The sequence below is a fragment of the Callithrix jacchus genome, chromosome 12 (genome assembly GCF_049354715.1).
Source record: "Callithrix jacchus isolate 240 chromosome 12, calJac240_pri, whole genome shotgun sequence".
NCBI classification, from domain to species: domain Eukaryota; kingdom Metazoa; phylum Chordata; class Mammalia; order Primates; family Cebidae; genus Callithrix; species Callithrix jacchus.
Window position 1 is genome coordinate 84,122,957 of NC_133513.1, and position 23,513 is coordinate 84,146,469.

At 40.0% G+C, this 23,513-nt stretch overlaps 1 protein-coding gene across 3 annotated transcripts in view; it reads right to left on the reverse strand.

Annotated features, from left to right (window-relative positions):
* LOC144578706 (uncharacterized) overlaps nucleotides 1-23,513 on the reverse strand; it is a 171,890-nt gene that overhangs the window by 92,285 nt on the left and 56,092 nt on the right. For all 3 annotated transcript variants that reach the window (XR_013525001.1, XR_013524999.1, XR_013525000.1), the window contains one exon: nucleotides 1,649-1,735. The gene's annotated coding sequence lies outside the window, so the exon portion shown is untranslated. The remainder of the gene's footprint in view (nucleotides 1-1,648; nucleotides 1,736-23,513) is intronic.

The following is a 23,513-nucleotide window of genomic DNA, read 5'->3' on the forward strand; positions in this document are numbered from 1 at the left end:
TAAAAATACAAAATTAGCTGGGCGTGGTGGTGCATACCAGTAATCCTAGCTACTTAGAACGCTGAGACAAGAGAATCGCTTGAACCTGAGAGGCAGAGGTTGCAGTAAGCTAAGATCATGCTATTGCACTCCAGCCTGGACAACAAGAGCAAGACTCTGTCTCAGAAAAAAAAAACCTTCAGAGCCTGCACATGTAGAATCCATCAGAATGTAAATTAAAATCATAAAAGGCTTCTGGAATGAAAGCAGTCTGCTTAATTAAGACAAGCAATGTAACACCTGTTAAGATGAGCGTCATAAGCATAATTATTAGAGGCTTCTACAAAGAGATGTTCTTAGTTACTGAACAAAGACTTGCTTACTAGAAAGGCTCAGAAATTATTCTGCTCTAAGAGGAAATGAGGGGAAAAAACATTCACAGAAACATCTTGTGATTGAAGCTAGCTCTGCCCCTATGTAGGGGAGCAAGGCTGACTTCATCTCGTACATCCCTGTGACTAATCTCTGGCAATTAGTCTAAACTACAAATATTCTCCAGCCACAGCAACAGTAGAAAACCTTACCATATGGCCAAATCTTTCCACAGTCAGTAGGGTTTGCAGAATTTATAAATTAGACCTTTCACTTGCACGAAAGGAAAGAATTGTACATGTAACCATTTGTTCTTCCTTGCTTTGCACTCCTTTCCATTGAAAACGTGCCCTATCCATGTGTGGCTGTCCTCCAACGTAAGGAAGAGCTTCTAGAGGCTGTGTCCTTCCTTGCAGACCCTACTCTTTTCTGTTCAGCCCTCAGCACTCCCCACATGTGGGAAGGATTGGCCTGACCTTGGGGGTCCTTCAAAGAGCTGAGCTGCATCACATCTCATCTTTTCTCACAGCCTGGCAGGCCAGGACCAGGATTGCTCAGGTCTAAGCACACACAGGCAAGGATCTGGTTATTGGGAGGTGACTGTCAGTATACCTCTGGCTGTTCTTGGAACTGAGAATTGAGAACTATACCCCAATTCTTGGAAGCCCCCTGCTTGAGTGATCTTGTTGCAAAGATCACTTGGAAATCCAGAAAGGCAGTGTCTTGCAAACTATGCTTAGAAAAGACATAGAGACACAATTCAGGGTTGCCACAGAGAAGGAAGTGTGGGGGAATGAGATGAGAGGGACTCTGAGACCCCACCCACATAACAACCAAAACATCTTATCTGTTTCCTGTCTCGCATGTTGGATTTGAAATCTTTTATTTGTAGAAACTGCTTGGAAACCGCTGCAAAGCAGAGGATGAATTTTGGAACCAGAGGACTGTGCACTTAAAGCTCAGCTCCACCCCTTATTGATATTCACTGAATGTCCCTGGCCTCAAATCTTCTGCAAAATGGGGATAACAATGTCAAACTCACGGGCCTAGTGAAGATTAAATGAGATGATGTGATCAGAGAGCCTGGCACATAGTAGTTACTCAATAAATGATAAAGATCAGGGATTTAAAGGGTAAGTACTGCTCTCTTTTTCTCTGTCAAAGTTCAGAATCAGTTAAGAAAGAGACTAAGAAATAACACAGAAAAAGCCCTAAAGAAGCAATCTGGTTGGAGAATCATGTTTAGCTATGCGGCAACAGAGGGCTTTCTAATGTTGCGCCCCAGAATTAAACTCACCTGCTCAATCACAGCAGAACTGGAAATCTGTAGGCCTCCAGAAGATATGGGGGCTCCTTCGTAAAATTTACAACACAGAGGATGTCCCTACAGAAAAATAAGGACGAAGAGAATGAGTTATATCTACTCAGTTACTCAAATTCACTAACATAAGACTCATGCAACTTATGACTTGTGCATGTTCACTGCACAATTATAGTTAATGCTATTTATTATGTGCTTTGACTTGCCTTCTAACAATAAATCTAGAAGTTTCCACAGGTCACAGCCAACAATTCCATTGCTTTCTCAAAATGTTTTCTAGCAAGGGAAAAGAAGAGCATCTATTGGAAAAGGATTCCAGAAGGAAAATCACATTTAGTCTTGGACACCTCCTTACAAAGAATTTTCAAGAAGATAGATATATGTGAAATGACAAATGGTTTATTAATCTCATTATATAAAAATGGACAACATGGCCCATTGCCTGAGAAACATGAATATATAAAAGGCATTGGTTTCTTCAACTGGAATGGCTGCCCCAGGGCTTGACAACCTGCTGGGTCATGTGACATAAGCCCTGTCACATATCTGTGTACTCTTTGGGGTAATTTTCTCAGGGTGCTTATTCATTATTGTTAGTGATATCAGTCGGTGCATTTAACTGCTGTAGTCATACAAAGACTTGTTCTCTGCCCCCTAAGAGTATTTCTATCCACACCCAGGGTGTATCTTGCCTGGAAATCTATGCAGATAAAAGAGGCATTTTCAATAACTCCACAGCCTCTTTCAACATAAAGGCTATCTTGGGAGAGTACCAACAGTTCACCCTAATGTCACAGTGTATTTTATATATATATAGCCTACTGAGATGAAAATGTCAATTCTGTGTGAAGATAGGCATTTACTTGTATCCTTTTTGAAAACACTCAGTTTAACTAGTATTAACACCAGCCTCAAGTTGCCAGAAATACTTGGAAAAGGGACAGAATGTTTAATTTTGCTCTGGTTTTCTTTTACCCCTTCTTCCTAGCTTTCTGTTGGAGAGGTTTAGCCATATTTGGTTACAAGAAATGGAAAAGGGAGTGGTATCATTTGTGGGATACCAGTGGTAGGAAACAACAGTAAATTAGCTGGCAAAACATCGAGGCCTTAATAGAAATATGAGTATTTCTGGGAGCAAAGGTTTGAAAGATTTGGTAGTGGTTCTCTGTAACTATGGAATTTCTCTAAACTTCTGTCTCTAAAAATTCCATGGATTTGAATAAAAAGCCCAATACGGTGGAAATAACAATAGCTAACATTTGTTGAGCTTTTGCTGAGTGGAGTGTGCTAAGCACTCCAGCTTTGTTCTTTCACTTAATCCTTATTACACTTCTATGAAATCAGTATTATCATCATCCTCATTCTGTAGAGGAAGAAACAAAAGAGATTAAGCAATTTGCCACAAGGACACACAGCTGGTAAGTACCAAACATATGCTTGGCTTCAGGAATTTGACTCCTGAGGTTGTGAGAATATGAAGAAAGTATCACTGCTCTTGAAAGGATTCAAACAAATACAACTTGTGATTATGTTCTCTATAGAAAAGACATTTTGAGTTCAACTGGTATTGAGGGGTTCAACCAAAAACAGAACTCTTCAGAAAATTATCTTATTTATTACTATAAGCAAAGGGCTCCCCAGTTTATAAAATAAAGCAGATTAGAAACGTATATCCTTGGGAGACTGAAGCACATTCATCAGTTCAACTCGGAAGGCAGAGGTTGGAGTGAGCCGATCCGAGGTTGCCTCACTTCATTCCAGCCTGGGCAACAGAGCAAGACTCTGTCTCAAAGACAAAAACAAATAAATAAATTGGAAACATATCCAGGTAAGGAGCTCTGTGAAAGAAAATTGCTCCTGTCTAGGGGGCATGCAATGGATATGCAATGGATTATGAACAACAGCAAAGGAGCCTCTGCATTGCTGTACTGAAAATGGCTCACTCCTGGGCATCTTTCACAATTCAAAGTTGGGAAGACATTTTATACAATTATGATTGGAGAAAACCCCTGGTCTCCATTAAAAATGTAAAATGCCCACAGATCATGGTGATAATCCTATTCTTAATAGTCTTCATACTGCTGTAAATGAAGGATTTAATAATAAATAAAATAGAGCTTTGAGTAAATTTTTGTGAAAAATAAACCAAAAATGAGGAATTCTCTTAAGAAGCTGAAGACAAATATTTCTTAACACATTTTAATTAGGGCTGTTTATCTTCCAAAGAAACTGGGAAGAGAAAGCCTATTGGAATCATTTTAAATTGCACTGCATTGATTTTCTGGCTAAGTTTGAAAGGCAACAATACCTTTTAAAAAAATCAAACAAGATTCAGAATCATCGGTTATCCAGGAGTTCAAATGATTGGCAGTTTTAGTGCCCTGGATACAAGGCTTCCTAAATAAGCCTCAGAGGTTTGGAAATTGCCCATTACTTCATCAGAAACAATCTTCCATGTGAGATTAGGGGATGACGGGAAATTGGCATTGTAAACAAAGTAGGAGGTATTTTATGGTCAGCTCAAACCTATGATTCTGTCTCATGCCCTGGAACAGAATGAAATTCTGTTCATTAAGAGAAAACAATCCTAGGGCTACCTATGGAGCTAATTCTATGTATTACGCATCAGTGCCAGTCATACCATTATCATTCAAAACTCATTGAACTGTGTAGCACAATGCTAAGGAGTGGGGGTATAAAGAGGAACATACTTGGTTCCTGCATCAAGGAGCTCACAGTACAATGGAGGACACAAGGCACATCCATATCAAGATAGATCATGATTCAAACTAGCATTTGACAGCTGATACATATGGTACAGAAAAAAACACCTGAGTGCTTTAGATGAGAGAAATCCTGGAGCTAGAGAGGCAACTAGGTCTCTAAGCACATGTAAGGATTCTGGGACAGAGGAGAGAAAAAAAGTCTTTCAGTCTAGATGTTCCATCTTGAATTTGGTTAAAACTGTATTCATAGCTTGAGATTCATTCAGGAGAATTTATTGGGCTTATACTAATGATTTCTGCATATATGTTATACTTCAATAAAAACTTCAATTAAAAAACTTTTTAAGAAATATACATTTGTAAAAAACATACAGATCAAGATAGAGATCATATATATTACATGTAATATGTCTACATATATGTATATATTACATAAATGAGATCAAAACTTGTTATTTTGAGTTGACTTTATACTTTTCCTAACACTGAATGAAGATGGGGCTTTGGCTGAGGCTCATAACCAACCCACATTCATGGGATATTCTTCAAAAATATAATATAGAGTCCATGTTATATGTGGGAGCTAAAAAAACAATTGGAATCAAAGTAGAGAATGAAGTTATGGTTATTAGAAGCTGAGAAGGATAGAGTTAGGTTGGTTAAAAATTACAGCTAGATTGGGAAGCAGAGGCGAGCAGATCACCTGAGGTCAGGAGTTCAAGACTAGTCTCACCAACATGATAAAACACCATCTCTACTAAAAATACAAAAATTAGGCATAGTAGCATGAGCCTGTAATCCCAGCTACTCAGGAGACTGACACAAGAGAATCGCTTGAACCCAGGAAGCAGAGGTTGCAATGAGCCAAGATCATGCCACTGCACTCCAGCCTGGATGACAGAGCAAGATGCTATCTCAAAAGAAAAAAAGGAAAAAGTTACAGCTAGATAGCAGAAATAAGTACTAGAACTAGTTCTGTCTGAGAGAAATCCTGGGGCTAGAGAGGTAACTAGGCCTCTAAATTATTCCTGCCATCTAGCTATAACTTTTTTTTTTACATTCTACAGCACTGTAGGGTGAAGAGAGTTAATGTTATTATATATTTTTATATAGCTAGAAGAGAGGATTTTTAATATTCCCAACACAAAGAAATAAATGTTTGAGGTGACAGATATCCTAATTACCCTGTTTTGATCATTACACATTAGAGATATGTATCAAAATATCACTCTGTATCCCATAAATACTTACAATTATGTGTCAAAAATAAAAGTTAAAAAAGGGCAAAAAATACACAGAATCCTATGGCAGACCTGAAAACAGCAGAAGTTTGAGAAACAAAGGCAAAGAGGAGGTGAACCTCTGGAAACTCAGTGAATGTGGCTTTCCTAGTAAGGGGCTTTCCCAGGATAGATGCCAAGGCTGGAGTTCTGTTTGGGGTGTGAATGGATACTGGGAGCACGAAGGCTGAAGAATCAGTGCTTCTCAACACAGCTGGCTTGCATTGTTCCTCTCCTTCCCACCGCTGGGAACTCGTCTGCCCTCAGGCCAATGTACAATCAGTAGCCTATTTACCTCTATTCTGGCTTCCACTGACAGCTGAGAAGTGCTCTGCCAGCCTTCTCAGAGGTTCACATCACGGGTTCGGGGGTGGGGTGAGGTGGGGGGCAGGAAGGCCTTCCTGTTTCTTGCAGTGCCAGAACTTGTATTGTTTGTGGCTAGGGTTGCAAGATTTAACAAAGACAAACAAACAACAACAACATAAACCTGGAATGCCCCAATTAATTTGAATTACAGATAAATAACAGGCAAAATTTTAGTATAAGCATATTCCATGAAATACTAGGGACATATGTATACTAGAATATTATTTGCTTTTATCTGAAATTCCATTTTAACTGGGCATCCTGTATTTTGCCTGAAAGTCCTATATGTGGTATACTTGGGTCTACACGTACCTTTCTAGGGATTAGAGTTTGCTTCCTACCCCCAAGTTATACAGAAAGAGCAACTGTGTTCACAAAGTTCCAAAACTTGACCAAATTTTGAAACTTGCTCTATGTTTTTCCTCATTTATGTATTATTTGTTTTATTTTAAAATCTATATATGATCATGGATTTAAAACAATTAAACACTACAGAGGACAACATCAGCAGGAATGATGGAGTAAAGATATCCAAAATTTGCTCCTCTGTGACAGCAACAAGAACACTGGCAAAAGTTGTCGAAATCACTACTTCCAAAACTCTGGAAATTAACCAAATACTGACAATAATCCAAGAAGCATTAATTAAAATGAATGGCTGAAACAGTAAGAACAGCAAGATTTGTGGTGTTTTGATTTGCCCTATTCCTTCCCCCTTCTGCTTAGCTCCACAGCAGTCTTAAAAAAGGTCCTCTAAACTCAGTAAAAACCAGCAGCCTGGCAACCACAGCAAGTGGCAGAATGGGTTTTAAGTTCCCCCAAAACACTTTTCTCAGAGAATTATCATTTGACTAATATGGCAGGGACCTAGAAATGGCAAATTGTGGGGCTTATCTTTATTTGACATGACTCATAACTCTCTCATTTCAAACAGCCTTTCCCTGGGAGTATTCACTGAAAACAATTAGTGGCAATTGCTTAACACCACAGTTGTCTAGGATGGCAAAAACAGTTGGGGCTAATTAGAAACTAACAAAAAACTTAAAAAATTAGGGAATGAGATTTCCATGGGAGTTGGGGGGGTGGTGCAGGCAGTGATTAAAAGGCTCTGAGATATTCCTGGGCATTGAGATAGCTATGTACATATGTAAAGTTGTACATATGCCCATGGCTCTGTGTATGCCCAAGAAAGAACTGAAAAGGCCTCACCGTAAGCTTTCACAACTAACTAATCTTGAGGCTCTGCATACACAGGAAGAACAGAAAGTGAAGACTAAGGCAGAGTTTAAAACTGCCTGCCTCACTCTTTGTAACAGTGTTCAAATCACACACAGACCCAGTGAGCAAAGGCTGGGAGACTTACTGGTTCCAGGCATTCAAGAATTTTTTTGTTCAATCATTAGCTAACCACTAAGTGAGCCAAGGAAGACTTTATTGGCCAAAATTTACAAAGAATGAAAACTTTATAAAATTAGTTCAAGAAAGTTACCAAACAAGTATGCAGAAACAACTACAAATCTTAGGGAAGAGACAAATATTATTTCAAATGTTACAACATTATATTTTTTTAAATCTCCAGTTCTTAACAAAAAGTCACCAAAGAAACAAGTTTGGCTCATACACAGAAGCAAAAAGCATTCAATGTAAACTATTGCTGAAGCAGCCCAGATATTAGAATCAATAAGCAAAGAATATAAATTAGCTATTTAAAATATGTTCAAAGAACGAAAGTATAAGACTGATGCCTCACTAAGTAGAGACTATCAGTGAAGGAATAGAGATTATTAAAAAGAAAAACAGAAATTTTGGAGTTAAAAAGTATAATAATTAAAATGAAAAAGTCAGTAGTGAGACTTACAGATTTGAGCTTGTAGAAGAATGAGCCTGCAAACTTGAAAATGACTGAGATGACCCAGTGTGAGGAACAGAAAGAAAATATATAAAAAGATAGAGAGAGGGAGACAGCATCAGAAACCTATGGACATCATCAACCATATCAACATATGCATAATGAAAGTCTCACAAGAAGATGTGAGAAGAAAGGGGCAGAAATAAATTTGAAGGAAAAATGGCCAAAACTTCCCAAATTTAAAAATATTAACCTATGGTATCCAGGAAGCTAAACACAATGCAAATAGGATAAAGTCAAAGAGATACAAATATGTGGATACATCATAATCAAACTATTATAAGACAGGGACAGGCCAGGTGTGACGGCTCGTGCATATCATCCCAGCACTTTGGGAGGCTGAGTCAGGTGTTCAAGATCAGCCTGGCCAACATAGCGAAACCCCATCTCTACTGAAAATACAAAAATTAGTCAGGCATGGTGTTGTGCACCTGTAGTCCCAACTATTCAGGAGGCTGAGGTGGGAGAATCACTTGAACTTGGGAGGCAGAGGTTGCAGTGAGCCAAGATCATACCACTGCACTCCAGCCTGGGTGATAAAGACTGCCAAAAAAAAGAGAGAAAGAGAAAGAAGAAAAAAAAAAAAAGAATCTTGAAAGCAGCAAGATGGAAGCAACTGAACATATACAAGGGATCTTCCGAGAGCCAGCTTGGCCACAGAGACCCCTATCCACGTGGTGGTGAAGGAAATGAGAGGCAGACACCCAGACAGAACATCCAGGGGGCCAGCAGCCTTCTGAACTGAAAGGTTCAGCAGCTGACAGCATTCCAGACTGAAGGCCTCAAGCAGATTCTGATCCACATAGTCTCTGAACAGGTGATTATTATTAACAAACAGGTGTTTGGTATTTTCTCATAAGACAAAAATATACCAAGTAGGCAGCTGTTGCCTGCTTACCACTGATTACAAACAAGCTAAAAGGTATTCTCCACGAGGGAGCCACAGGGGCAGGGTCAGATATCTCAAATAATTGTTTTAACTGGTGTATGATACTTATACATTGTCCTGCCACTTTGGAATGCCCCAGGTAGTTTTCTACTTGTGGGGTGGGGGGCAGCTAGATTTTCCTTGCCATCATTCTTCCTAGCAAACAATATATTCTATCATACACTCAGCATTCATCAATATTCATAAACTTAACATTTCTCAACATCTTCCCCCTTCTTGTTTTAACAAAGTAGGTAAGCAAACACAGCTTTATGTGGTAAACTATATCTTGGAGGATTTGGGATCTGCACCTGTAGACTACACAAAGAAACAAAACTGATCTATAACATAATCACAACAGCAATCATAGATCCTCCAAGTGCTGTCACCCAAGTCGCTGGATTTAGAGCTGCCAATCCATCAGCAGCTCCCTCAAGCACCTCAAATTCTGAAATCAAAGATGTGCTTGTGCTTAGGAAGCTTGAAAAACTTGTTTTTAAAATTTTCTCATATCCAGTGATAGATTTCCAACATGTCTTCCCCAGGTGATGTTTTTATTCTCTCCCAATTATGTTCAGTCTCATTACACTTTTAGAGTTAATAAAGTCAATCTGTAACTCTCCCACCACCAAAAGAATGGGGGGTTTAACATAGCTCTGAATCTAAAGAGCTTTTTATTCCTTTTAAATTCTAATGAATAAGAATTAGGGCCTGATCTTCTATTATATTTTCCTTCCCAGACTTTTATTGGTTTTGGGGCCACAGGTATTTTTCAAAATTATTTTTATTCAGCTCTTATCATCGGTCACACCATTTTTGGTCGTGGTCCTACTAATCCCCCATCTCTCCAGACAGTAGAGTTGTTAATCTCCATAGGGATAAATTCTAAATAGTTGTAGTTCTTTATCTGCCATCTGAATTCCGTGTTACTACAAGAGGACTGACCAGTGCAATCAATGTTAAGTATCCCCTTAGAGGACCAATAATCAATAATAATTCCATAGGAATTGTTGCACAGCACCTCAGCCTCTACCACAACACAATTTCCCCATATTAATGTTTTTAACTTAGGGGACCATTTTTTACCTTATCTGTATTCAGGTTTTGATGGCCAAAACATTGTTATTTTATTTCCTAAATTATTATAGGAAATACTAAGGCCAGAGATCATATGCCAATAAAGGAAGGAAAGAATATTTGTCCAATATTGGAAACTTCCTTTTACTTCTACCCTAACTCCAGAAATACTGTAATGGTGATAATTGTCATCATGGCCATCATCAGGTTACTCACAGTAATAGGCTGTCCTGCTTTCTTCAGGTTTTCCTCCACCATTTGTGAAAGCTTTTTGATTTGACCCCAAGTCAGTGGTGATGTTTGGCGTGTTCTCGTGGGAACAGTACTCCCACCTCAGTGTTAATCTCACTATTTCTGCAACTGGGGGGTCCTCTGCAAGTCTGTTTTGGTATCTGGCTCACAATATGGCTTTACATGTCTGGATGGTACCCACATTCATTGTTGATTTGGACCTGAAGAAACACAAGCAAATCTTCTACCCCATATTATTACATTGCCTTTTTCCAATTCTTTGTGAGTGGATCTCGCCACCAGATTAATTGCCCTAAGTTCTCATCACTGGCACATAGCCCATATCCTGCATCATTTGGTGGCTTGGGGGACTATATGATTGCTCAGGTATTAAAATCTGAGCTCCCCCTTGCTGTAACAAATCTCTTCCCCGTAAATTAACAGGGATTTGTATCACAACAGGCTGAATAGTTCTAGGCCATCCCTCAGGTTCCTCGCAGGCTTAAATGTGACTGCTTTGATGTACTTCAGAGGCCTGCCCTACTCCAAACACATTGAACTGAGCATTTTACACAGGCAAGAAAGTGGCCAATGCTGGAAAATAATAATAGAAGCATCTGCTCTAGTATCTATCAATCCTTTAAATTTCTTTCTGTGAAGCGTAATTTCACATGTAGGACATTTACCAGTAATTTGATTTACCCAGTATTCTGCTGTCTTGTTTGTTTGTACCTCCTAATCCTCTTGTTCTTTTAGTTTCAATTTTTCCTATTTTCTCATATGGTATAAGTAAAAGCTGAGCTATATGCATTCCCAGGCTCAGCATTCCAAGGAACGGAGGATGACACTACAATTTGAATTTCCCCTATAAAGTCTGCATTGATAACTCCTGTATGAATTCTAACTCCTTGAGCATTAAGACTAGATCTCCCTGGAAGCAAGCCCACGGTTCCGGGAGGGTAAAGGGCCACAAACTCCTGTAGATATTTTTTGTGGTGGCCCTCCTGGTAAAAATGCTCACATTTTGAGAGCTGCACAAATCTACTGCTATGCTCCCAGCCTTTCAACAGTTCATACTGGATAGGCCCCAGTTTGGATGGGGGCCTGAGATGGGCCTCTCAACCCTTTTCCTGAAATCGGATTTCCTTCCTTGTCAAATTTTGAATGACATTGATTTGCTTATTGCCTTCCTTTTCTACATCTGGGACATACTCCGGGCTCAGTACTCTTTGCTTTAAGGAAGGTAAAGGCCTTGTTTTTTTTGTCCTTTTCTACATCTCTTTCTTGTATGACCTTTTTTCCCCACAATTGTAACACACTCCAGGAAAAGCTGAATCCCCTTTAAGACCAGTCATAGCTTGTGCTAGCAAAGTAGCCTTATGTAAACTTCCACCATTCCATCACATGCCTTAAAAGTTAATCTACTGAGTTTTCTCTTTAAGTGGCTGTAAAGCAGCCTGGCATTCAGAATTAGTATTGTCGAATGCCAGTAAGCGTAAAACAATATCCTGAGCCTCTGTGTCTGATATGGCCTTTCTTAAGGCTTCTTGCAATTGAGTTATAAAGTCAGCATATGGCTCTTTCGGCCCCTGCTTAACAGCTCCAAAAGAAGGAATTTTTTCACTTCCTGATGTAACTTTCTCATTTATGTTAGCTTGAATATTAGCCTCGTCAGTCCAACAGGTCTTAAATAGTAAAAATTGAAAGAAAGATAAACAAGTTTGGGTTAAAGTCTCTAAATCTCTAAGAATCAACCGAACCTGCGAGCTTCTAAATCTCCCTTTTCTCTCCCCTGTTAAATCCCTACCTGAACGGGAATGGTTACACGCCTGCACCAGTTACCGTAGATCTAGGAGTACACACGGCAATAGAAACAGCTAGTTTCACTTTCAAGGTAGCTTCCAATTTCTTTAACGGAGAAATTTCAGGAGGCCATCCCTCGACAAGATATTGAATTGGGGCTGACAGGCACACCTTTTCCTCATTTGACTTCTCATCCTTTTGCTCTATAATTTTTCTATATACTTCATGATACTCCCTCTCCTGAATCTTCATCCTAAATGTCTGCTTGAAACATTTCCAGAGCAGAATGCACCAAAGCCCAAATACACCACACCAAATAAGCCTTGCGTTTTCTTGATCTTGATCTTTGTTACCCTAATATTACTGAGCTCCCCAGCTCACCCTGAGAGTTCTCTGGCTAATTCCAAGCTCCCCCAAATAATCCTGGGCCATTTCTTTCCTTAAGAGTTCTAGGTTTACTTCCAGGTTCTCCATAACTCACTTGGGAGATTCCTTCAAAAGTTCCTGGGCTGCTTTCCGAGCTCCCCCAGTTTACCCTGGGAAATTTTTTTTCAAGAGTACTCGGGATACCTTCAGCATAGCCTCTTCCTACTCAAAGGAATGTAAATCATTCTACTATAAAGGCACATACGCATGTATGTTTACTGCAGCACTATTTACAATAGCAAAGACATGGAACCAACCCAAATGCCCATCTCTCCATTGCTCAGGCAACTCTTCATCCTGGATTTGAGCCTCATGTCTGGGAGCTACTTACCAAGAGCCAGCTCAGCTGTAGAGACCCCCACCCAGGCAGCGCTGAAGGAAATGAGAGGCAGACATCCAGACAGAACAGCAAAGTGAGTTCTACTCAGGGGGCAGTAGCAGCCTTCCAAACTGAGAGCCTCAGGAGCTGACAGCATTTCAGGCTGAAGGTCCCAAGCGGATTCTGATCCTCGTATTTATTCTCTCTGAACAGGTGATTATAATTAACAAACAGTTGTCTGGTATTTTCTCATAACACAAAAATATACCAAGTAGGCAGGTGTTACCCGCTTACCACTGATTACAAACAAGCTAAAAGGTATTCTCCAAGAGGGAACCATGGGGGCAGGGTCAGATATCTCAAAGAATTGTTTTAACCAGTTTATGATATTCATGCATTGTCCTGCCACTTTGGAATGTCCCAAGTAGTTTTCTACTTGGGAGGGAGGTGGCTAGGTTTTCCTTGCCATCATTCTTCCTAGAAAATAATATATTCTATCATACACTCAGTATTCATCAGTATTCATAAACTTAACATTTCTCATCAGGGGTCCTAAATAAGATTAACAACTGATTTCTCATCAGAAACAACGGATGTCAGAAAGCAATGGCATAATGTATTCAAAGTGCTGAAAAAGGCCAAAAATTCTATAGTCAGCAAAATTATCCTTCAAAAATGAAGGAGGAAGTAAAATGATTCTGCTGCTTTGAGAAACAATATGACAGTTTTTTTAAAAAAAAAAGTTAAGCAAGAAACTATTATCAGAGTGAATAGGCAGCCTACAGAATGAGAGATAATTTTTGTAGTCTGCCCATCTGACAAAGGTCTAATATCCAGAATTTACAAGAAACTTAAACAAATTTACAAGAAAAAACCCCATCAAAAAGTGGACAAAGACTATGAACAGACATTTCTCAAAAGAAGACATTTACATGGCTAACATTAAAAAAAAAAAAAAGCTCAACATCACTGATCATCAGAGAAATGAAAATCAAAACCACAATGAGATACCATCTCATACCAGTCAGAATGGTGATTATTAAAAAGTCAGGAAACAAAAGATTCTGGCAAGACTGTGGAGAAACAGGAATGCTTTTACACTGTTGGTGGGAATGTAAATTAATTCAATCATTGTGGAAGACAGTGTGGCAAATCCTCAAGGAATATAAACCATTCCACTATAAAGATAAATGCACATGTATGTTTACTGCAGCACTATTTACAATAGCAAAGACATGGAACCAAACCACATGCCCATCAATGAGAGACTGGACAAAGAAAATGTGGTACATACACACACCATAGAATACTATGTAGCCATAAAAAGAAATAAGATCATGTCCTTTGCAGGGACATGGATCAAGCTGGAAGTCATCATCTTCAGCAAACCAACACAGGAATAGAAAACTTAACACTGCATGTTCTCACTCAACTCTCTTTTTATCTATTGGGTTGCCTATTAAAATTTCTTTGGAAAACAGCATCTTAGAACATTTAAATCTACTATTCTATTTCAACTTTTTTTATCAAATGTGAACATAAAGAATGAGGTGGGAAAGTGAATTACTTACTCAGTGTTACATGGTTCCTTCTAACCCAAATCTCATGATTTTCAGGTCTGAGAGGCCCTTCCACCACCCTAAATTAAAGCCAATCAGGGGAGTGTCTCTCAAAGAACCCCTAACCTAAAAAATAAAACAAAAAATTAAAAGCTGAGTGAAGAGAGTGCCCAGTCTACATACAGTGGCTAGAGAAAAACTCTGGCTAGAATTCCTAGAGGCACATTATCCACTCCTTGGCAATTCTACCCCCTTGATTTGCAAAACTATTATGGAGTTGTACCACTCAGGAGAAGAGTTGTTAGTTGTCGGTCATTCAGCCTCGTGTGTAGGATGACAAGAAAGGGTAATAGGAACCTGAAAGGGCTGAGACCCAGAAACAAATATCAGTGGAGAATAAAAACTAGAAAAGTAAATATGAAAGTAAGAAACTGATTATCTGGGAGACACAAGGAAGGGCCTGTGCCAGGAGAAATTTACCATCAAAAAGGCTTGGATGGAAACGTGGATTCTCTAGCCAGGCTGGGAAAACGTCATGCCACTTTAAACTCTACTTTTATTTAGAAGGAAGGCCGAGTGAAATATAGGGAAAGACCAGGGTAGTTCATAGTTTCCCTTAAGCTCTGGCCCCAAATCTGCATTTTCTACCCAGAAAAACAAGGTATCTGTGAAGAATTGCCCTCCTTAAAAGGCAGCTTAGTGTGTATTTATTCTTCCTCAAGCACAAAACTGGGTTCCAATACTCTTCACTCCAAGTGATATAGCAAAGTATTTCTTTCAACTTCTCCTCATATTAATTCACCTTACTTATTAGCATCCAAAACTTCAGTTGAGGTATTTATTTGTTTTAATCTCTTAGTTACTGACATGGTTTGGATCTGTGTCCCCATCTAAATCTCATGTTGAATTGTAATCCCCAGTGTTAGAGGTGGGACATGGTGGGAGGTGACTGAAATATGAAGGTGGATCCTTGCTGAATGGTTTAGCATCACCCACTTGGTGCTGTTCTTGTGACAATCAGTTAGTGAGTTATCATGAGATCTAGTTATTTAAAAATGTGTAGCACCTCCCTACTGTCTCTTTTCCTCCTGCTCTGCCATGTAAGACATGGTTGCTTTCTCTTCACCTTCTGCCAAGATTTTAAGTTCCCTGAGGCCTCCCAAGAAGCAGAAGCCTCTATGCTTTCTGTACAGCCCTCAGAACCACAAGCCAATTACACCTCCTTTCTTTATAAATTACCCAGTCTCAGGTATCTCTTTCTTTTTTCTTTTTAAAGACAGGATCTCACTCTCTCACCCAGGCTGGAGTAGAGTGGCATAATCTTGGCTCACTGCAGCCTCTGCTTCCTGGACTCAGATGATCCTCCTGCTTCAGCCTCCCAAGTGGCTGGGACTACTGGCATGTGCCAGCACCAATGACTGGCCAATTTTTGTATTTTTTGTAGAGACAGGGTTTCACCATGTTGTCCTGGCTGGTCTCAAACTCCTGAACTCAAGCGAACCACCTGCCTTGACCTCCCAAAGTGCTGGGATTACAGGTGTGAGCCACCGCTCCTGGCCAGGTTTTTTTTTTTAATAGAAGTGTGAAAAGGGACTAATACAGATGAAATGTGTTAACCAATTGTGTTTTCTTGAACTCCCGACCTCAGGTGATCCTCTCACCTTGGCCTCCAAAGTGCTTGGATTACAGGCGTGAGCCACCGCACCTGGCCACCAATTGTGTTTTCTACTTAAAATTGGCAGTTGGAAAGCTTACAAACAAACTTATGCCCTACCAATAGCAAGTATGTAAAAACTGCTTAGTACATTTCCTTGTAAGAGCCTCATTTCTAGTTCTATTTTATGTCCCTGACCTCTTTTTTCTTCCCTATTTTAAGTGAGGAAAGTGGATCCACATGGGGCTCACAGAGAGGCACAGGGAATAGTAGCCACCCTCTAAGTCAGCATAGTGATAGCAACAGTAACTTGCAAAGGAAAGGAGACTCTCTTGGGACTCTAATTATAAGGTCCCAAATTTCCTCCCCATATGGACGTTCTTCCTCCACTGCTTAACATTTGAAGATTTGAATTTGTCTGCTCTTGCCATTGCTGACTACAACTGAGTCAGCATCTCCCAAAACTCCATTAATCAAAGAGAGTTTTATAATGGAGATCAACGTTGGGAGGAAAACAGACACTCTATCTGTATGATCCGATTCAATATTATGGCAACAGGAGAGGTGTGGAAATTGTATAGAGATCCATGGGAGACTATTTTTGAATTAAGATTTACAGATCTGTAACAGATCAGTTTTATTTGTTTGTTTGTTTTTATTAAGGGATAATTTTAAAAGCCTATGTGTGTAAGCAGCTCCCATAAAGACAGAACTAGAACTATGTCTCTGACGAAAAAAAAATCTGAGAATTTTAGAAAACTATCCTATCTATGAAAATGGAACTAGGAAAACCCCATCCACTAGCCTGGGAAAGTGTCAAGATCTTGAAGTTAACCAGGGACCTGGATGGAAAATATATAACTCATGAGAAATCAAAGCCCATGCCATACATGGTTATAGGGCCCAAATTTTCACTACCTTCCTCTTGCAGGAAACCAAAGTGATAAATTAACATTAAAATTTGTCTTAGATTAGCCAGGTATAGTAGTCCATGCCTATTGTCCAAGTTACTAGAAAGGCTAAGGCAGGAGGATCACTTGAGCACAGGAGATCAAGGCTCCAATGAGCTATGATGGCATCACTGCACTCCTGCCTCAGCAGAAGAGGAAGACCCTGTCTCTAAAAAAAAGAAATTAAGGCCTGGTGTGGCTGCTCACATCTCTTATTCCAGTACTTTGGGAAGGTGAAGGGGGCAGATCACTTAAGGCCAGAAGTTTGAGACCAGCCTGTGCAACATGGTGAGAACCTGTCTCTACTAAAAATACAAAAACTAGCTGGGCATGGTGGTGCATGCCTGTAATCCCAGCTACTTGGGAGGCTGAGGCAGGAGAATCACTTGAATCCAGGTGGAGGAGGTTACAGTGAGCCTAGATTCCACCACTGAACTCTGGCCTGGGCAACACAGTGATACCCTGTCTCAAAATTAAATAAATTAAACTGAAAAAAAATTGGGCTGGGCACGGTAGCTCATGCCTGTAGTCTCAGCACTTTGGGAGGCCTAGGCAGATGATCGCTTGAGTCCAGGAGTTCAAGACCAGCCTGGGCAAAATGGTGAAACTCTGTCTCTACAAAAAAACAATACAAAAAATTAGCCAGGGGTGGTGGTGCACCCCTGTAGTCCCAGCTACTCAGGGGACTGAAGTGAGAAGATCACTTAGGCCCAGGAGGTGGAGGCTACAGTGAGTGAGACTGTGCTACTGCACTCCAGCCTAGGTGTCAGAGTCAGACCCAGTATCAAAAAAAAAAAAAATTTGGTCTAGGATTTGTGAAACTCTAGGACTGAAGTAGAAGCAAACTCAGAATAGTGTTGTAGTGATATTTTGACAATTCAGAGAACAGAGGAGTCGCCACCATCACCCTCCAAGGTGAATGAAACACTAAGATAACTTTACAGTAAGAAGCTACAAACTACATGAGTAAACCATCTATCTCGAGGGAGAATTGGTAGATGCAACAAACAGGAGAAGCAGTATTTTCATGGTCTATAGAAAATATAGCAATCTATGAAATTAAGATATAAGTATATTTAAAATAATTAAAGATATTGAGACAACCAGGTGGGAGGGGGTCCCTGGCAAAACTCCAACTGGTCTGCCGGGTAGAGGCACAGAAGTTCACCCCACTTGCAGGGGGTAGGAGCCTGGCCCCTCCTCTTCCTGTGAGTGGAAGCTGGGATTCAAGCTGCAAGGTGAGAAGCACACCAGGGGAACTCTGGCCTTATGGAGAGTCCCTGTGTCTACCTTTATTTCCTTTTCACCCAATAAAACCCTATCTTACTCACCCTTCAAACTGTCTACAAGCCTGAACTTTCATGGCCATGGGACAAGGACCCTGTCTTTAGCTAAACTAAGGAAAAGTCTTGCAATGATATAATCATGAAATAACAATGGGATGTGAAAAGAATAGGCAGAGAGAGAGAGAGAGAGAGAGAGAACAAATAGAACTTTTAGAAATGAAAATCTGTTTAAATATCAGATTTAACACTGAATAGAGAATTAGCGAACTGGCAGATAGATTTGAACAAAGTACTCACAGTGTAACACAGAGAGATAAAGAGATGGAGATTCATCATGAAATAGAAGCAGAAACAAAGATAAATGAGTAAGAAAGTTAATGATATATGTATCCAGTGTGTCTAACATGTCAAAGACAAAGTGCACCAAGCAATTAAGGAGATGATTTTATTCAGTCTATAGCAATAGATGAATGTTCATTAACAAGAAATGTTTCAGTGGAAAGAAAGGGAACCTGGGTTTGCAGAGGCAGGCAAACAAGAGAGTCATCAAGAGTCTAACAGAGTCATAAGGAAGGATGGAGATGTGTCTTATACCAGACTATATAAGGGCAGGGTGCCCTTTGAGGTTAGCTGTTTGCAGAACACAAAAGCCTGGAGAGATTTTATAACCATCCCTGCTTTCCAGAAGCACAGATTTTAGATAAAGTTCAACATTACCAAATAGGAGTACCAGAAAAACAAAGTAGCAAGAATAAAGGGTATCTGAAAAATATAAAATCAGAAAAATTTTCAGAATTAAAGAGAGACATAAGTCTTCGGAATGATGAAGTACACTGGGTCTCAAATGAAGTTAAGCAAAACAGACATATCTAGACACAATAGAAAAACTACAAATATAAAGAAATATTAAAATATCATTATTAGGAATATTTTTCTTGCTCTTTTTAAAAATTCTTCCCACATTTTTATTACCGGTTTTATACAGTCAAGATTGTACTTTTTATTGAAATTAAGGACTTAAGCAAAATCAAAATCAATTATTAAAATAAGCCTTGGAACTCACATCGCCAGTAAATGATTGAGTTGGGCCTTCAAGCCACATCTTCTGATTCAAAATACCATTTATACCATTTTCTTCTAAAATGGCTATAGACACCATGAAGCCTATAGCACTTCCTTCTGAATTTATTATGTTTCATTTAGCCCAAGGAAAAGATTGAAGGTTGTTGCTGCTACATATACTTTACATTTCTTCCTACGTGTCACAATTGAGTACAGCTAAAGTTCAATTTCTCTTTACAATGGATGTTTCCAGAGGGTAAACAGAGAAAGAATGTACGTATTCTTCAAGCAAAGCTTTATTTTGCTCTATAAATCAGCATGCAAAATCCCTTAGCAACACTTGACTTTAATACTTATGGAAATCAGATTGGCCTTCCTTATTAGAAATAAAGTGGGCATCTCGATGGCCCATGTTATTTCCTGTATATGGGGTTCCAGCTGTGTTGTCAGCCAGCAGTACCACTTCCTGAGAGCTGAAGAATATCTTTTTGAAAGCATTGCACTAAAGCTGCTGCTGTCACTCTGACCATTCTCCAAATCGTCAGCTTTCTAATGTGCCCTGAGGACCCTGGGCACAGGGACAAAAAGCATTCTTTTAGTCTTCAGTGCAGTTGGGAATCAGACGTTGTATGGAGCCACTGAGTAGAGGCATTCAGTGTATTCATACAATAAATGTTTGAACACCTATTATGTGCTCACATTGTGCTAGGCACTGGGGATCTGCTAACAAGAGACAATCCCTATTCCCATGTAGCTCACAGATTAGGCTGGCAAACTGACATTTAAAAAATACTGTAACTACACGAGTAACTCAGATGTTCCCATCCCCACAAACAGCCTCTCTTTTCAACTCTTGCTAACCTTGATGCAGGACACACAGCATCTCTCTCCTTTCCAGTAAATAGACAATCTGCTCCCCACCAAAAGCATTAATGAACTACATAGATGTTGACCAAGATTTTGTATAGGAAACTCCTATAAAATCTTACAAAATCTCTTATACAAATCCTGTGGGAAACTCCTACACAAAATCTCCTATACAAATCCTATGGGAAACTCCTACACAAAATTTTATAAAATCTCCTATACAGATCCTATGGGAAGCTCCTACACAAAATCTCCTGTACAAATCCTATAGGAAACTCCTATGCAAAATCTCAGCCTGACCTCTCCAATTCTCTTTGGAAGTATCTGGTCTCCAACCTGGATTCTTCTTTGTCCTGGACCCCTTTCCTGATCTTGTGGTCCTGTGTCTCCCTCTCCTGTTTTTTTCTCCTGGAATTTTTGTTTTCCTGCAGCGCCGCCCCATCCCCTTCCTGATGAGCAATTCAGCTCTGCCTGGGAGTTCACCTCCAGCCTTGCATGCTAGTAGCACCTCGGGGCCCTCCAGCAGTTGGAACCCACCTCCTCAGAAGATGGTGTGTGTATTTGGGGGTGGAGAGTGTATATAACGTGGAAAACAGGTTGTGCTGCACTTAAATAGAGAGTAATTATAATTGTATTTATCTGATAGAGGGAGGCACAGGTGCCAGGAGACTGAGTAAGAAGTGAGCCTGTGAGACAGCTGCTCGCCAGCCGCATCAGGCCCTGGCCCCTGAGTCAGCCTGTGTCTAATTAGGAGCGGGCTGCAATCTCCATCTGAATAATTCTCTGGGATTGAGTTTCTTCCTGAATGACTTGATTCACACGGGATGAGAAACTGTCTCTCTCTACTAGGAAGTGGAATAAAACAACTGACTCACATTTCACGCTTCCGTTTTTGCCAAGTGGAGATGATAATGTCTCAGTTACTCAGATGTGGGCTAGAGCTGAATTTGCTTTTTATAACTGACTAATTTAGCAAGGAAGTGAAAATCCAGGTACTGAGATGGAGCAGGGACCCATTTTAGGTGCCTGTAGGTCTCCCCAAACATGGAAATAAAAAAAAATTTTGAGCTCCTTCAAGGGAAATTCCAGACTCCCAGCTAGCCCTGAAAGTGAATAAGCAGCTTGACAAGCAAGAAGGTAATGGTAGCCTGAAATAATAGCCAAGGAACGTGGAATCCCTAGATGTTTGGTTCCCTACAGAAAGTAAAGACAACATCTTAACATATGTGCCTGCCTTATTTTCCAGAAACCTGGACCTCTAACAAATGGATACACTGGCACATAAACCTCAGATAATGGAGAACTGAGGACTGAATTCTGACAACCATTTTTTGTTTTAAATTTCTTCCTGTGGGTCCCAGGAGAAGTCACACCCATGAGCCAGAGCTAACATTCTTTCTGCTGACTTTACATTTTTAAACAAAGCTTCTCTTCCTTAAACAATTGCAAATCAATCAGAAAATCTTTGAAACTGCCTACGACCTGTAAGCCCCTACTTCAAGATATCCCACCTTTTCAGGCCAAAAACCAATGTGTACCATGTATTGATTTATGATTTTGCCTGTAACTTCTGCTTTCCTGAAATTTACATCTGCATTACAAACTCTTACTTGCAAGCTATTGCGAAAGTCAAGACATAAGCATTCCTTGACTCGTGGAAAACCCAATGTGAGAGAATGAAGCCAACACACCTTGAGATGCAGAGATGAGAGACAAAGAGAATGATTAGTCCTGGCTTCAATCATCCCTAATTCTATTCTTATGCTTCCAGAATTTTGGTTATCCAAGCCAAGTAAGTCTTTCTGCTTAAGCCAGTTTGCTTTGGTTTCTATTTCTCGAAACAAAGAATCTTTTTTTTTAAAAAAAAAAGTCTTTATGTGGTATAATTGTGTTTCATGGAAAATAATATCTGGAAAGATACATACTAAATTGTTAATAATGGTTAATTCTCATAAAAATTCTGCTTTCCCCCACTGTTTCAATTTCTTTATATTAACTATTTGTTACATTTATAATAAAACATGTTTAGGAAAAGGAGAACACAAACTAGTATAGCACTGATGATAGCCAAGAAAAATGTATTAATATATACTGAATACGATGTAATCAGTGCATCATCTAGGTCTACGGTCATCTCAGAGCTCCACCAAGGAAGGGTCATTTTCCAAAGTCACTCTCCTGGCTGTGAGCAGGCCTCAGGGGCTTGCTGGCTATTTGCTTGGGACATCAGTTACTTGTGATCTGGGCTGTTCATAACATGACAGTTTGCTTTCCCAAAACTCAGAGGGAGAGAGAGACAGAGAGAGAAAAGAAAGCAAGATGGAAGTCATAGTCAACCAGGCCTGATTTAGCCCTCAGGGGGACCTTTGGCAATATCGGGAGGCATTCTTTGTTGTCATGACTGTGGGGAGGAGAGGGAAGGTACTACTGCTATCCAGTTTGTAGAGATCAGCGATTCTGTTAAACATTCTATAATGCACAAGACATCTCCCTGCAACAAAGAATTACCTGGCCAAAATGCTAAAGTACAAAGTTGAGAAACCCTGACCTTGAGCGTTGAATGTTTGCAGAGCACATTGTGTACATTCTTCCAATCCTCAGACGACTCTATAAAATAAGAGTTATTATCTCTTCATTTTGTTGCTGAGGAAACTGAGGCTTAGAGGAGTCCAGTGATTTGCTCTAAGCAAGCAAGTAGGGAGGCTGGATTTGAATGAAGGTTTGGTCTCATTCCATTTCCAGGCTCTTTCAGTGTGGAGCAGGAACAGAGAGAGGTAAGAAAAGGAACAAGCTCTAGGAGAGGGGAGGGAAGAAATGCCCTCTCTGCCAGGAAATGTTCCAGATGCCATTCTCATCATCTCATTTGAAACTTGCAATGAGGCAAGAACATAAGCCTGAGCAGAGTCTGTTCTCTGGAAGAAGATAGCTTGGCAAGGTCCTCGTCTGCATCATTGTTGAGCTGGAGCTGTGGATTGCTATGGTTCCTGGGAACCCATGGTGTCCACACTACTGCACCCTGTCCCTTCTTGGGGCCCCAGCTGGGCCTAAATGAATCACCTGTGACTGCTCAGAGGAGCCACACCTTGCTCCCTTCCATTCTGTTTTCAATATGGTAGGCCTGGCCTTCTTAGTGCCCAGGAACACACCACCAATAAGAGTACATTATGAAGCCATATGATAAGTACATTTCACATGCCTTGAGATTTCCCTCCATTTGTGTTCTCCATCCTACCTTCCCCTTTTAAGACTTTAACACTTATTTCCTTCTGACTCCCTTGATCAGAATTTGAACACTTATTTTTCAAATGTTATTTTGAGACAGATTCTCTATCATAATTATGCCCTTCCACAGTACCTTCCAGATGGGGATTCACCTCTTCATTTAAAGGGTTTGTTGT